At 41.3% G+C, this 12767-nt stretch overlaps 1 protein-coding gene across 5 annotated transcripts in view; it reads left to right on the forward strand.

Annotated features, from left to right (window-relative positions):
* Positions 1-12767, forward strand: part of RPTOR (regulatory associated protein of MTOR complex 1) — a 344195-nt gene that overhangs the window by 46844 nt on the left and 284584 nt on the right. The gene's annotated exons all lie outside the window — the stretch shown is intronic.

The raw sequence follows: 12767 nt of genomic DNA on the forward strand, positions 1-12767 counted from the left end.
TCACCTCTGGCCTCCAAGGGCCTAGGTTCAAGCTCCCGGGTGGACACAGAGAGCAGCCCCAAGTGACTTCTGTCCCCTTTCATGTAAGCCACACTCAGGAACAGCTGAAAGTCGCTCCCAGGGCTGAGTGTCCGATTGCTTCCAGCTCTTTAAGGTTTAGCTCAAATGCCTAATGTTTCCTCTGCTAAATTTTTTTTGTTTCTCGTGGTCTTTATCACTTTTTTGCTATGTATTATAGTTAGACTGGCTTTTAGCATTCTTGATGGTGAGAAAGTCCTCCCTCCCCCATTAGTGAACAGACGGTTTTGTAACTGGTCTTCAGAAATGTCTGTTGAGTGAAAACATGAACCAGCCATGTACCACTTCATCTATGTTTTCTTAACCTTTATCTGTTTTAGAAATGTGCTATATACACAGAAAAGAGACATAAAACAAATACATAGTGAAATGGATACCCAGAAAGCAACACTTGAGGTAATTACTATCACATCTGGAAAGACGCCCTGTCAGCCCTCCTGTCAGGAGCCCCTTGCACATAGGGTACCTGAGATGAATCCCTGTTGTCCCATAGCAGTAGTTACTCATTGCTGTAGTACAGGTACCGTTCAACGGATAGATCACAATTTAGTCATTCATTCCACAGGTGTGGAATATTGGGAGTGTTCCAGTTTTTTAATATTATGAACAGTGCTATTAAAAACATTTTTATATATGTCTTTTGGTTAGCACATATACAGATTTTTTGTGGGGGGTGGTAGATGCCTAGGAGTATGATTTCAGGCTAATAGGGTATACAAAAATTCAGTTTTGAAGGTACTGCCAAATGACTTTTCAGAAGGGCTGTTACTCTTCTGCCAACTGTGTGTGAGTTCTGGTTGCTCTGCATTCTGACCAGTGCTCTTATTTTCATTGTAGTCATTCTTGTAGGTGTGATTGTATTGTGGTTTTAGTTTTCATTTCTTAGAAAGATATCCCATGCTCTTGGATTAGAAGAATTAATATTGTTACAATGGCTGTACTACCCAAAACAATCTACAGATTTAATGCAATACCTATCAATACCTATGACATTTTCCACAGAACTAGAACAAATAGTCCTAAAATTTATACGGAACCATATAAGACCCAGAATTGCCAAAGCAATCATGAGGAAAAAGAACAAAGCAGGAGGCATAACACTCCCAGACTTCAGACAATACTACAAAGCTACAGAAATCAAAACAGCATGGTATTGGCACAAAAACAAACATGGATCAATGGGGAACAGAATAGAGAGCTCAAATAAATGCACACACCTGTGGACGATTAATCTTTGACAAAGGAGGCAGGAATATACAATGGGGAAAAGACAGTCTCTTCAGCAAGTGGTGTTGGTGAAGTTGCACAGCTGCATATAAATCAATGAAGTTAGAACACACCCTCACACCATACACAGACATAAACTCAGAGTGGCTTAAAGACTTAAATATAAGACAAGACACCATAAAACTCCTAGAAAAGAACATAGGCAGAATATTCTCTGACATAAATCGTACCAGTGTTTTCTTAGCTCAGTCTCCCAAGGCAATAGAAATAAAAGCAAAAATAAACAGATGGGACCTAATCAAGCTTGGAAGCTTTTGCACAGTGAAGGAAACAATAAACGAAACGAAAAGACAACCTATGGACTGGGAGAAAATATTCGCTAATGATGTGACCGACAAGGGCTTAATTTCCAAAATATATTATACAAACAGCTCCTATAATTCAACAACAAAAAACAAACAACCTACTCGAAAAATGGGCAGAAGCCCTAAGTAGACATTTCTCCAAAGAAGACATACAGATGGCCAATAAGCACTTGAAAAGATGCTCATTGTCACTAATTATTAGAGAAATTTGAATCAAAACAGCAATGAAGTGCCACCTCATACCAGTCAGAATGGCCATCATTAAAAAGTCTGCAAATGACAAATGCTGGAGAGGGTGTGGAGGAAAGAGAACTCTCCTACACTGTTGGTGGGAATGTAAATTGGTGTAGCCACTATGAAAAACAGTTTGGAGGTTCCTCAAAAAACTAAAAATAGAGTTGCTGTATGATCCAGCAATCCCACTCCTGGGCATATATCTGGACAAAACTCTAATTTGAAAAGATACATGCACCCCTATGTTCATAGCAGCACTATTTACAATAGCCAAGATGTGGAAACAACCTAAATGTGCATCGACAGATGAATGGATAAAGAAAATGTGGTTTATATACAATGGAATATTACTCAGCCATTAAAAAGAATGAAATAATGCAATTTGCAGCAACGTGGATGGACCTAGAGATTATCATACTAAGCAAAATAAGTCAGAAAGAGAAAGACAAATACCATGTGATATCACTTAGATGTGGAATCTAAAATACAACACAAATGAATATATCTACGAAACAGAAGCAGACTCATAAATATAGAGAACAGACTTGTGGCTGCCAAGGGGGAGGGGGTGGTGGTAGAAGGAAGGATTGGGAGTTTGGGATCAGCAGATGCAAACAATTATATATAGGATGGATGAACAACAAGGTCCTACTGTATACCACAGGGAACTATATTCAGTAACCTGCGATAAACCATAAGGAAAAGAATATGAAAAAGTACATATATATATGTATAACTGAGTCACTTTGCTGTACAGTGAAAATTAAATACAACATTGTAAATCAACTATACTTCAATAAAATTAAATAAAGATAATTTCCATTTCTTTTGTAACTAATGAAATTGACTTTTCATCTACTCACAGGTCGTTGGGCTAGCCTCTCTGTGAAGTGCCTGTTCAGGGTTTTACCCATTTTTCTGTTGGTTGTTTTGTATTGATTTGTGGGAGTTCTTTGCATGTTCTAGATTAAGTCCTTTTTAAATGTGTTCGATGTGTGGCACATTTCTTTTCCTATTCGATGATATGATTTTTCAGTCTTTTTATGGACTCCTTTGATAAACAGAAATACTATAGTTGAATTTATACCATAGTATAATTAAGTATTTCTGTTTATCAAAGGAGTCCATAAAAAGACTGGAAAATCATATAAATATTTTCTGTATAGTTCGTGCTTATGTTAAAGTCCTTTCCTACCATAAGGTCAAGACTTTGTCCTATAATGTATCCTAAAAGCTTTATAGTTTTGCTGTTTATATTTAGGTCTATAACTAGGATGACCATAAGTCCCAGCATGCTGAGGGCAGTCCTAGCTTATACCTGCTGTCCTGGCATAATTATTCATAGCATCCTTTTTCACTCTATAAAGTGTCCAGCTTGAGGGTAAATTATATAATCAAACTATCTATTGCCTACCCAGCATTGCTTTTTGCATATGGTGTGAGGTAGGGGTCCAGTTTTGTTTTGTTTCATATGAATATGTGAAAATGCCCCAGCACTTTTTATTTCCAAGGACCACCATTACTCCCCTGTGGTGCTGTCTTTGTTATAAATCAAATGCTGAATATGCTTGGGTCTGTTTCTGGTCTTTCGGTGCTGTTCTGGGGACCTGCTTGTCTCTGTGCCAGTGTCACTCTCTCCTTATCTGTATGGCTTTGTGTAATCTGGAAATGCAAATGGTCCCATCTTGATCCTCCTCAGGAGTATCTTAGCTCTTCTTGTCCCTTTCCATTTCTATATACATTTTAGGATAAGTGGGTCAAATTCCACGGAGAGGGCAAAAGATGTCGAGATATTGGTTGTGATTTAATCTAATCTGTAGGTCCGTACATCATTTGGGCAGAGAATTGACATCTTTCAATACTAAGTTTTCTAATTTTCCATGTTGGAGTCTTTCATGTCTTTCATTTAATTTATTACCAGATATTTGAATTTTTAAATGCTATTTTGATGGTGTCTTAGAAGCATTATAATGTTTGTTCTGGTGCATGGGAATGCAGTTTATTTTATTTTATTTTTTAAAATAAATTTTATTTATTTATTTATTTTTGGTTACGTTGGGTCTTCGTTGCTGCGCGCAGGCTTTTCTCTGGCTGCCGCAAGCGGGGGCCCCTCTTCGTTGCAGTGCGTGGGCTTCTCATTGTGGTGGCTTCTCTTGTTGTGGAGCACGGGCTTTAGGTGCGCAGGCTTCAGTAGTTGTGCGGCACGCGGACTTAGTTGCTCTGTGGCATGTGGGATCTTCCTGGACCAGGGCTTGAACCCGTATTCCATGCATTGGCAGGCGGATACCTAACCACTGCGCCACCAGGGAAGCCCTGCAGTTGATTTTATATACTGATTTAGTATCCAGCAGCCTTGCTGAACGCTCTTATTAATTTGAGTATTTATCCACATATTCTTTTGGATTTCTGTAAACATAATCATAGTCCTCTGCAACTAATGACAGATGTGTTTTTCGGTTCCAATCTTTATATGTACATTTCCTTTTCTGTTTTTAACTGTGCTACACTGACTAGGACTGATGTTGAATAGCAGTGGGCGTATCCTTAGCTTGCTCCTTATCTCAGAGGGGAAACTTTCAATCTTTCACTATTAAAGATGATTTTTGCTACAATTTTTTGTAGACTGTCTTGATCAGATTAAGGAATTTTCCTTTTCTTGTTACACAAGTTGTTTTTATATTGAGTGGCTATTAAATTTTATTTAAATACTTGTTCTGCATCTATTGAGATGATCATACACTTTTTCTCTTTTTATTTGTCAATGTGGTGAAATTGAAGTGTGCATGTACACACAAGTGCATGTGCACACACACACACAGTGTTTTTAATAGTGAAACCTGTCTCACATTTCAGATATAACCCTACTTGGGCATCATGTCTCATGCTTTTTATGCATTGCTCTGTTTGGTTTGCTTAGGATTTTTTTTACCTGTGTTCTTAATAAGAGGGACCTTTCTTTCCCCTTGTACTTTTTGTCTGTTGGGTTTTAATACCAAGGTAATGCTAATGTAAAAATGCGAGTTTTGGGAATGTTTTCTATTTGTTTATTCTCTGGCTTTCAGTAAGATATGTAGAACTTTGCAGTTACCCATCCAGGTCTAGTGTTATCTCTGTGGAACGTTTTTTATTATGATTTGTTTTTTAAATGGTTATAGGAATTTTCATGTTTTCTATGCCTTCATGAGTCAGTTTTGTAGAGTTATATTTTTCTAGGAATTTGACTTTTTATCTAATAAAGTTAAAAAATTTAGTGGTATAACATTGTTCAGAGTGTCCTCTCTTTATCTTTTCAATGTTTGTAGAGCTTACTCTTTTATTCTTCATAGTGGTTATTTGTGCCATTTCTCTTTTTTCTTGATTAGTCTCATGGGAGCATCCATTCTCCACAGGGGCAGGACTGCCCCAAGGGGGAAAGTTGGTTCTTGGAGGAGGGGACAGAAAAATTCTTTTTTTTTTTTTTTAAAGATTCTTTTTTTAAAAAATTTGTGTTTATTTATTTATTTTTGGCTGTGTTGGGTCTTCGTTGCTGCGTGGGCTTTCTCTAGTTGTGGCGAGCGGGGGCTACTCTTCATTGCGGTGCGCGGGCTTCTCACTGCAGTGGCTTCTCTTGTTGCAGAGCATGGGCTCTAGGTGCGTGGGCTCCAGTAGTTGTGGCTCGCGGGCTCTAGAGTGCAGGCTCAGTAGTTGTGGCGCACAGGCTTAGTTGCTCCGCGGCACGTGGGATCTTCCTGGACCAGGGATCGAACCCGTGTCCCCTGCATTGGCGGGCAGATTCTTAACCACTGTGCCACTAGGGAAGTCCCAACAGAAAAATTCTTACTCTTCATGCATGAAGCACAGACGTACATCCAGTCCACAGATATGCGGCATTTCTGCAGTATTAGAATTTCATGGCGAGGGCCATCAGGAAAAAAAAAGTTTAAAAAGGCTCCTTGGAGGGGCAGTGGTGAAAAGAAGGTTGGGAAACACTTCATTGGAGGTTAGTCTTTTATAGAAAGCCAATTTGTGTCTTTATCAGTCTTCTCTTCTGTATATTTTTTTCTATTTTATCAATTTCTGACCTTTATTTCCTTCCTTTTACTATCTTTGAGTTTATCTACTTTCCCCTTAACTTCTTGTGATCAGTGCTTATTCATTTATTCTCAGCTTTTCTTCTTTTCTTCTATTTGTGTTCATGGCTATGCCTTCCCCTCACCAGTGTGGCTTTACTCTGTCCCACCCCTCCCCCCAAGCTGTGATCTGTCCATCTACTTCCCATTCAAAGGCCCTGAGGCTGGAGCGAGTGTGGCCCAGGCGAGGAATAGAAAGAAGGCTGGATTCAGAATAGAAAGAAGGCTGGATTCACTGTAGCTGGTGAGGAGAAGGAGCGATTGGCTTGAACTGTCATGCTGGGGCATGTGGACCCTGGTAAGGAGTTTGACTTTATTTTACGTGTGTTAGGGATCCATTGCTGGGTTTTATCAGCAGAATGGTGTCATTTGACTTCTACTTAAGAGACTGGAGAATGGATTGTAGGGGCAGGGATGGTAGAGACTCAGGCTGCTCTGGTCTACAGGTAGGAGGTGCTGCTGGCTCACCCTGGGGTGGAGGCGGCGAGATGGCAAGAGGAGGGCAGATTTGGGACATGCATTGTGGGAGAGGTGACAGGACAGTATCACACAGTTGAGCAAGTTGTTTATAAAAATTACCTTTATTGGACAGATCATTAATTGCCCTCTCTGACCCAGTAGCTCTTAGTAAGCTGTAGCTTTGTAACTTTTCATTTTCCTCCATGATTATTTAGTGTCCTAACAGAACAGGAGATTTATTGGGGCAAACAGCTCTCTAGGAACGTTTACTTTAAGTATTCCTGCAATTCTCCTGATAAATAAAGAAAATTCAGTGCAGTATGTTTTCACATTCCTACATACTCAGTAGTACAATTCTCAAAGTGTGTTTGCAGACTCCTGGGGGGGGGGTCTCCATGACCCTTCCAGGGTTCTGTGAGGTCAGTTACTGAGACTTTGTTGGCTTTCCCCCCTGTTGACATGTGCCCTGATGATGCAGGAGTGGCCGGTGAAGCTGCTGTCTCAGTGTGGCTCAGGCAGCCACCCCACCCTGGGCTGGACATTGTGTTCTTCCTAGTCTCGCACTTGCAGTAAAAAATAATGCCACTTTCAGTTAAGATGAAGCAGGAAGAGACTGTTAAATCTTGACCCTTTAGGCCACTTATTTATAATATGCCTAAAGCACTTCTGCATATTGAGATCTGATGGTTGTCTCAAGGAAGAGCACTTGTGCAGTCGAGTTGCGAGCTGAACTGTTTTTTTTTTTTTTTTCAACACAACACTGTTTTTCCTTGAAAGAACAACTGTAAGAATTTTCTCAAAAATGAAAAGTGAGCTGTCACTTCAAGGGAAACAACTGATGGTATCTGTTGCATTGGCAGTCATAAAATTTGAACTTTTGATTGAAAATTAAATATTGGAAAACTTGTATCTGCCACTGTGAATTTGACGGTTTCCCAATGCCTAAAGCCTTTTCTGATGAGACCAGTTGTGACGGTACTCAGTGTGGTGGTTTGATGTTGGAGAATGAAATGCGTCAATGTTTGGAAGGTCCACATCCCTTGGTGACGCAGTCTTTCTAGCTGACCAGTGCATGGTGTCACAAATCACATATGGGTCAAAGAGCCACTTAAAGCACAAGATGGAATGCTGGAATTTAACAGAGTAGGAAAAGGGTCTTGAAGTGGCTTCAGGGTCTACATGGCAAATAACCTTTTGAGAAACTACCACTTGTTGAGTTTTGGTGTAGTATCAAAAAATATTGACAGTTATTTGAAAAGACTACATATAGATATGCAGCTTCATACCCGGATGAGGCTAGATTTTCTTTATATATTGATACTTCAAAAGAACATATTGCAACAGACTGAATACAAAAGGAGATAGAGAATCTTGCTGCCATCTATTAAGTCAGACATCAAAGAGATTTGCAAAAATAAAAACATTGCCACGCTTCTCACTAAAGTTTTTTTGTTTGGGAAGATAGAGGTTTTTTGTTTTTGTTTTGTTTTTTTTAAATAAAATATGTCATTTATATTAATATGTAATAGGCTTGTAATTAATTTTAAATGAATTAATAAAAATAAAAAAACCCTCAGTTTTAACTTATCACATGATAAATATTGGTAGTTACAATTGGCAAAAAAGGTCTTTGATACCTGCCATAATTTTTAAGAGTATAAAGGGATCCTGAGACCAAAAAGGTTGAGAGCTACTGGTTTATAGAAACAAAAATGGTAATGACCTTTCAGTTCTTTCAATGTAGGAGGTAAACCTGGGCTTCTCAATCTGACACCAACATTTCCGACCTTCAAAGGCAGACTCCTTTCTGTGCTGCTGTTCTTGTCATATAATGCTTTACGTGAAGTGCTTGCATTTGGGCAAAACCATGCCCTTCAGCATGTGACGCCAGCATGGGAGCAACACTTGCAGTATTTCCTTTCTGCCACCTGAATCAGGAACTGTGTGCCCTGCCTGTGTGTGGAAGAGCTTGTCTGAGGGCTCGAGCACGGCTCAAGAATAAAGCCATTAAAAATCAGCAGAGAGGACTTCCTTGGTGGCGCAGTGGTTAAGAATCCACCTGCCAATGCAGGGGACATGGGTTCAATCCCTGGTCTGGGAAGATCCCACATGCCGCGGAGCAACTAAGCCCCTGTGCCGCAACTGCTGAGCCAGTGCTCTAGAGCCCGCGAGCCACAACTACTGAGCCTTCGTGCCACAACTACTGGAGCCCGTGCGCCTAGAGCCCGTGCTCCCCAACAGGAGAAGCCACTGCAATGAGAAGCCCGTGCACTGCAATGAAAAGTAGCCCCCGCTCGCCGCAACTAGAGAAAGCCCGCGTGCAGCAATGAAGACCCAACTCAGCCACAAAAAAAAAAAAAAAAAAGCAGAGAGAACTAGCCATTACTGAAAACTGAACATTTTAATTAAAAATATCCACCACAGAATGGCTTTTCTCTTTCTTTATTTCTCAAGTGTGGTGGACGTTAATCAACAGTGGCTGCACTTGGTTCCGTGGTAACTGCCATTTGGTGAGTGGGATTTCTTCCCTTGAAGTGCTTAGAGATAAAACCCTGCAACATCTGTTCTGGTGACAACTATCCCTTTTTTATTTTAGTTTATGTATATTTCAGAAATTAGAGCTAGGGGGTTATGAGACCTTCAGCAGGAGCTCAGTAAATGCCTGCTCTGTTGTGTGCACCTGAGGGTCAGAGAAAGAGAAAATACGTGACTAACACATGAATTCAGTGGTAATCCTTTCTGTTCACTTTGTTTTTCACCTGGATTAATTGATGGATTGACTAGTTATTTGGGTGTGAGAGGCACCCAGGTGTTATAGAGAGGCAGTCAACACTACCTAAATCTTCTACTTTTTAAAAAATATTTATTTATTTATTTGGCTGCGCCAGGTCTTAGTTGTGGCACACAGGATCTTCGTTGTGGCGTGCAGTATCTTTAGTTGCAGCATGCGGAATCTTTAGTTGCAACATGTGGGATCTTTAGTTGCAGCATGTGGGATCTTTAGTTGCGGCATGCAGGATCTAGTTCCCTGACCAGGGATTGAACCCGGGCCCCCTGTGTTGGGAACGCAGAGTCTTAACTGCTGGACCACCAGGGAAGTCCCTAAATCTTCTACCTTTGAGAGCACATCGACTTTTTTTTTTTTTTCAAAATTACTTGATTGGAATTGGCAAAAGGGTCAATATCATGATTCTTTGTTCTCCTGTTTATATATGTATTTTAATAAGATACGGTAGAATTTGGGCTTGGCTTTTCTGCCTTTGAAGTTGTTGTGCCTAAAAGTTGCTCAGATTAGGGGAAGGATGATAGAATTTTAAAACTTTTTAAGACTCATTAAGTGGGTTGTTTTGGGGTTTCTACTGCAGCATAACAGCAGGATTCAGATGGATTTTCTGATTGTATAAAAAGAAATCGAGCCTTATACCAGCCCCCAACTTACTTCTTAAACATCTAGTTTTATTAGATAGAAAAAAAGCAAAAGCACAACAAATGGAAGCCTGGAAACTTGCAGTAAAACCTGTGATTCTCCATGGAGAGGACTTGCAGTGTGTTAGATGGTCATGATCATGCGCAGGGTATTCAGTTACCGGCTGAGGTAGGCAGCACCATCTTGGCAGAAGTGGGTTTTTTTGTTTGTTTGTTTGTTTTTTAATTAATTAATTAATGTATTTATTTCTGCCTGTGTTGGGTCTTCGTTGCTGCGCGTGGGCTTTCTCTAGTTGCGGCAAGCAGGGGCTACTCTTCACTGCAGTGTGCAGGCTTCTCACTGCGGTGGCTTCTCTTGTTACGGAGCACAGGTTCTAGGTGCACGGGCTTCAGTATTTGTGGCTCAGTAGTTATGGCTCTTGGGCTCTAGAGAGCAGGCTCAGCAGTTGTGGCACAGGGGCTTAGTTGCTCCATGGCACGTGGGATCTTCCTTGACCAGGGCTCGAACCCGTGTCCCCTGCATTGGCAGGCAGATTCTTAACCACTGTGCCACCAGGGAAGTCCTAGAAACATTTTTGTGAGTCTGTGCATCCCCTCTGTTTATAAGGTGTGTGGGATATGGTTTTGGTTTTGATATTTTCAGTAACATTGCCAAGCTATTTGGATTTTTCTTATAAGGTTTCTGGCCATCAACCAGCTGCCCTGCTGTTTTGGGTTGCAGTGTTTTGGGGAGTTTCCAGGACGTTTACTAAAATATAATATTTACTTATTTTTTGGACTGATATAAGTTTGTCTTGATAACATTTTTGGTTGTTATCATTTTCATTGTATTGCCATTTAAAACTAAGGCAGATTAGTTTCAATGTTAGTTCATGCTGTCTTAGGTTGAAAGGGTTTATTAATGTGGACTCGGGTTGTGATTAAACGCACATTGGAAGCCAGGGTCCTCCAGAAGCAATTTTTGTGGGGCAGCAGTTTTGTTTACATCCGTATCATTCATATTTACATTTTATTTTAAGGAAATCTGCTTATCCCTGTCATGTCCTCATTCTCACATCTTTCAAGTTGGGATTGGAATCGGTAATAGAGGATTGACCTATCATTACTTTGCAAATGGTAAAAAAATGTCAAAAAGAAGTATGTTTATCTTTTTGGCTACATCTGCTATAAAATTTTTTTCTTGAATTTCCTTTTTTCCTCTCTTCAAGGGCTGGCAGGCACTTTTAGGCTCCAACTTTTTGTTTTAAATGTTTGCCTTAACAGCTGTGGGTCCTCTTATGGGCTAGTACATTTGTGGTCATCCAGAGGGCATGTGATACCTCGGGTCTACAGCTAGTTATGGGACCATTTGTGATGCTTCTCTGTGATGAGGAGAAGGATACCCAGGTTTGTATTTTATTTGGCTTATTTCTTAGATTGTGTACCTTTTAAATTTTATTCTTTCATCATTGATGATGGTGCTGGTATTTAAGAACTCCAACGTAGAAAGCATTTTGGAGAAAAGCCTCATGCATTTTAATTTTGATGATGTTTTCCTCTTGTTTAAATGGACTCTTGCTGAGGTGGAATTGGGAGAGGTAGAGTTCAGTAAGGGACCTGGTTGTCATGTCACAGGTTCATCAGATGTTCTCAAAATGCAGCATAATTTGCTCTTACAAGAGGATGAAGATTCTTGGTTTTGGCCTGGGGGTTTCCGTGCGCCTGGCTGCGCTTGAGAGCCACTCAGGTAGCATGATAACAGTTCAGATGTCTGCGGTGTGTAACAGTCGGTTCGTCCAGTGGGTATCTATCCTGTGCGAACGTTTGTTTGGCATGGTGTTTGGTTTGACACTGGAGGGGGTTTGCAAGAAGGTGAAGACATAGCTTATACTGTTGGATCCAAATGTGGGACTAAGGCACCCAAAACAGCGAAGCAGAAACTTGTGAGGCAGTTTGTGGTTGAGCGGAGACATTGAAGCTGAGGCGCCCAGCAACAGGGGCAGAGCCCAAGGCTCGTGTCACGAACCAACCTTAAACTCTGTTTAGAAGCTGTCTTCACTGAGGAATTAATGAAAAATGGAATCCTGTGTACACAGGTGTGCTTGTAATGAGATTTCTTACTACAGTGTAGGACTTGGAGGTGAACAAAGAGACAACAGAAAATGAAGGCAGATTGTATTTTTCCCTATACAGTCACTGTGACTTTGCTGTTTCTTCCATGGAGGAGGCGTCTCTGTTCCCTCCCCTTGAATCGGGGCCACTTGTGACCATGGGGCATGTGACCTAGAGGCCGGGTCATGTGAGGCTTTCCTCTGGTCTGCTGGGGTCCTTGTTTCTGGAGCCGCCCCCTTGCTGTGAGGACACCCGTGGCCACGTGAGAGGCATGCAGAGGCCCCCTCCTCCCCGGCTGTCACTCACCCCAGGACCAAGTCTTCCCAGCTGAGTTTCAGACCTGTGGGTGGAGACCAGCGCCCCTGCAGGGCTCTTCCCAGCTCTCGACCTGTGGAGGCTGTGAGCACAGTGGTGGTTTCACACACGGAGTAAGGGGGTTTGTTAAACAGCAGTAGATGATGTGAGCACATTTTGGAAGCTGGAAACAGGTGTTGCCATGATAAAATCCTAAAGCCTTTGGCATTGGCTTAGGGTCCAGGTGGCGGGCAAAAGTCTAAGGGCCTCACAGAAGCTTTAGGGCTGGAGATGGGGTGGGCATGTGGTGTCTGTTCCCCTCCTCTGCCTGGATGGACAATAAATAAGCCTGTGGGCCTGGCTGGATTTGGGCCACATCCCTGAAAGGAAAGGAGGGATATTTTATTGTGAACTGGAGGAAAGGGGCTCCTCGTTATGTGGTGGTGGCGCATTTGGGGTTGCTGTGATAAAGAGCAGAACACAC

This window comes from Balaenoptera ricei, chromosome 20, assembly GCF_028023285.1.
Source record: "Balaenoptera ricei isolate mBalRic1 chromosome 20, mBalRic1.hap2, whole genome shotgun sequence".
Classification (NCBI taxonomy): Eukaryota; Metazoa; Chordata; class Mammalia; order Artiodactyla; family Balaenopteridae; genus Balaenoptera; species Balaenoptera ricei.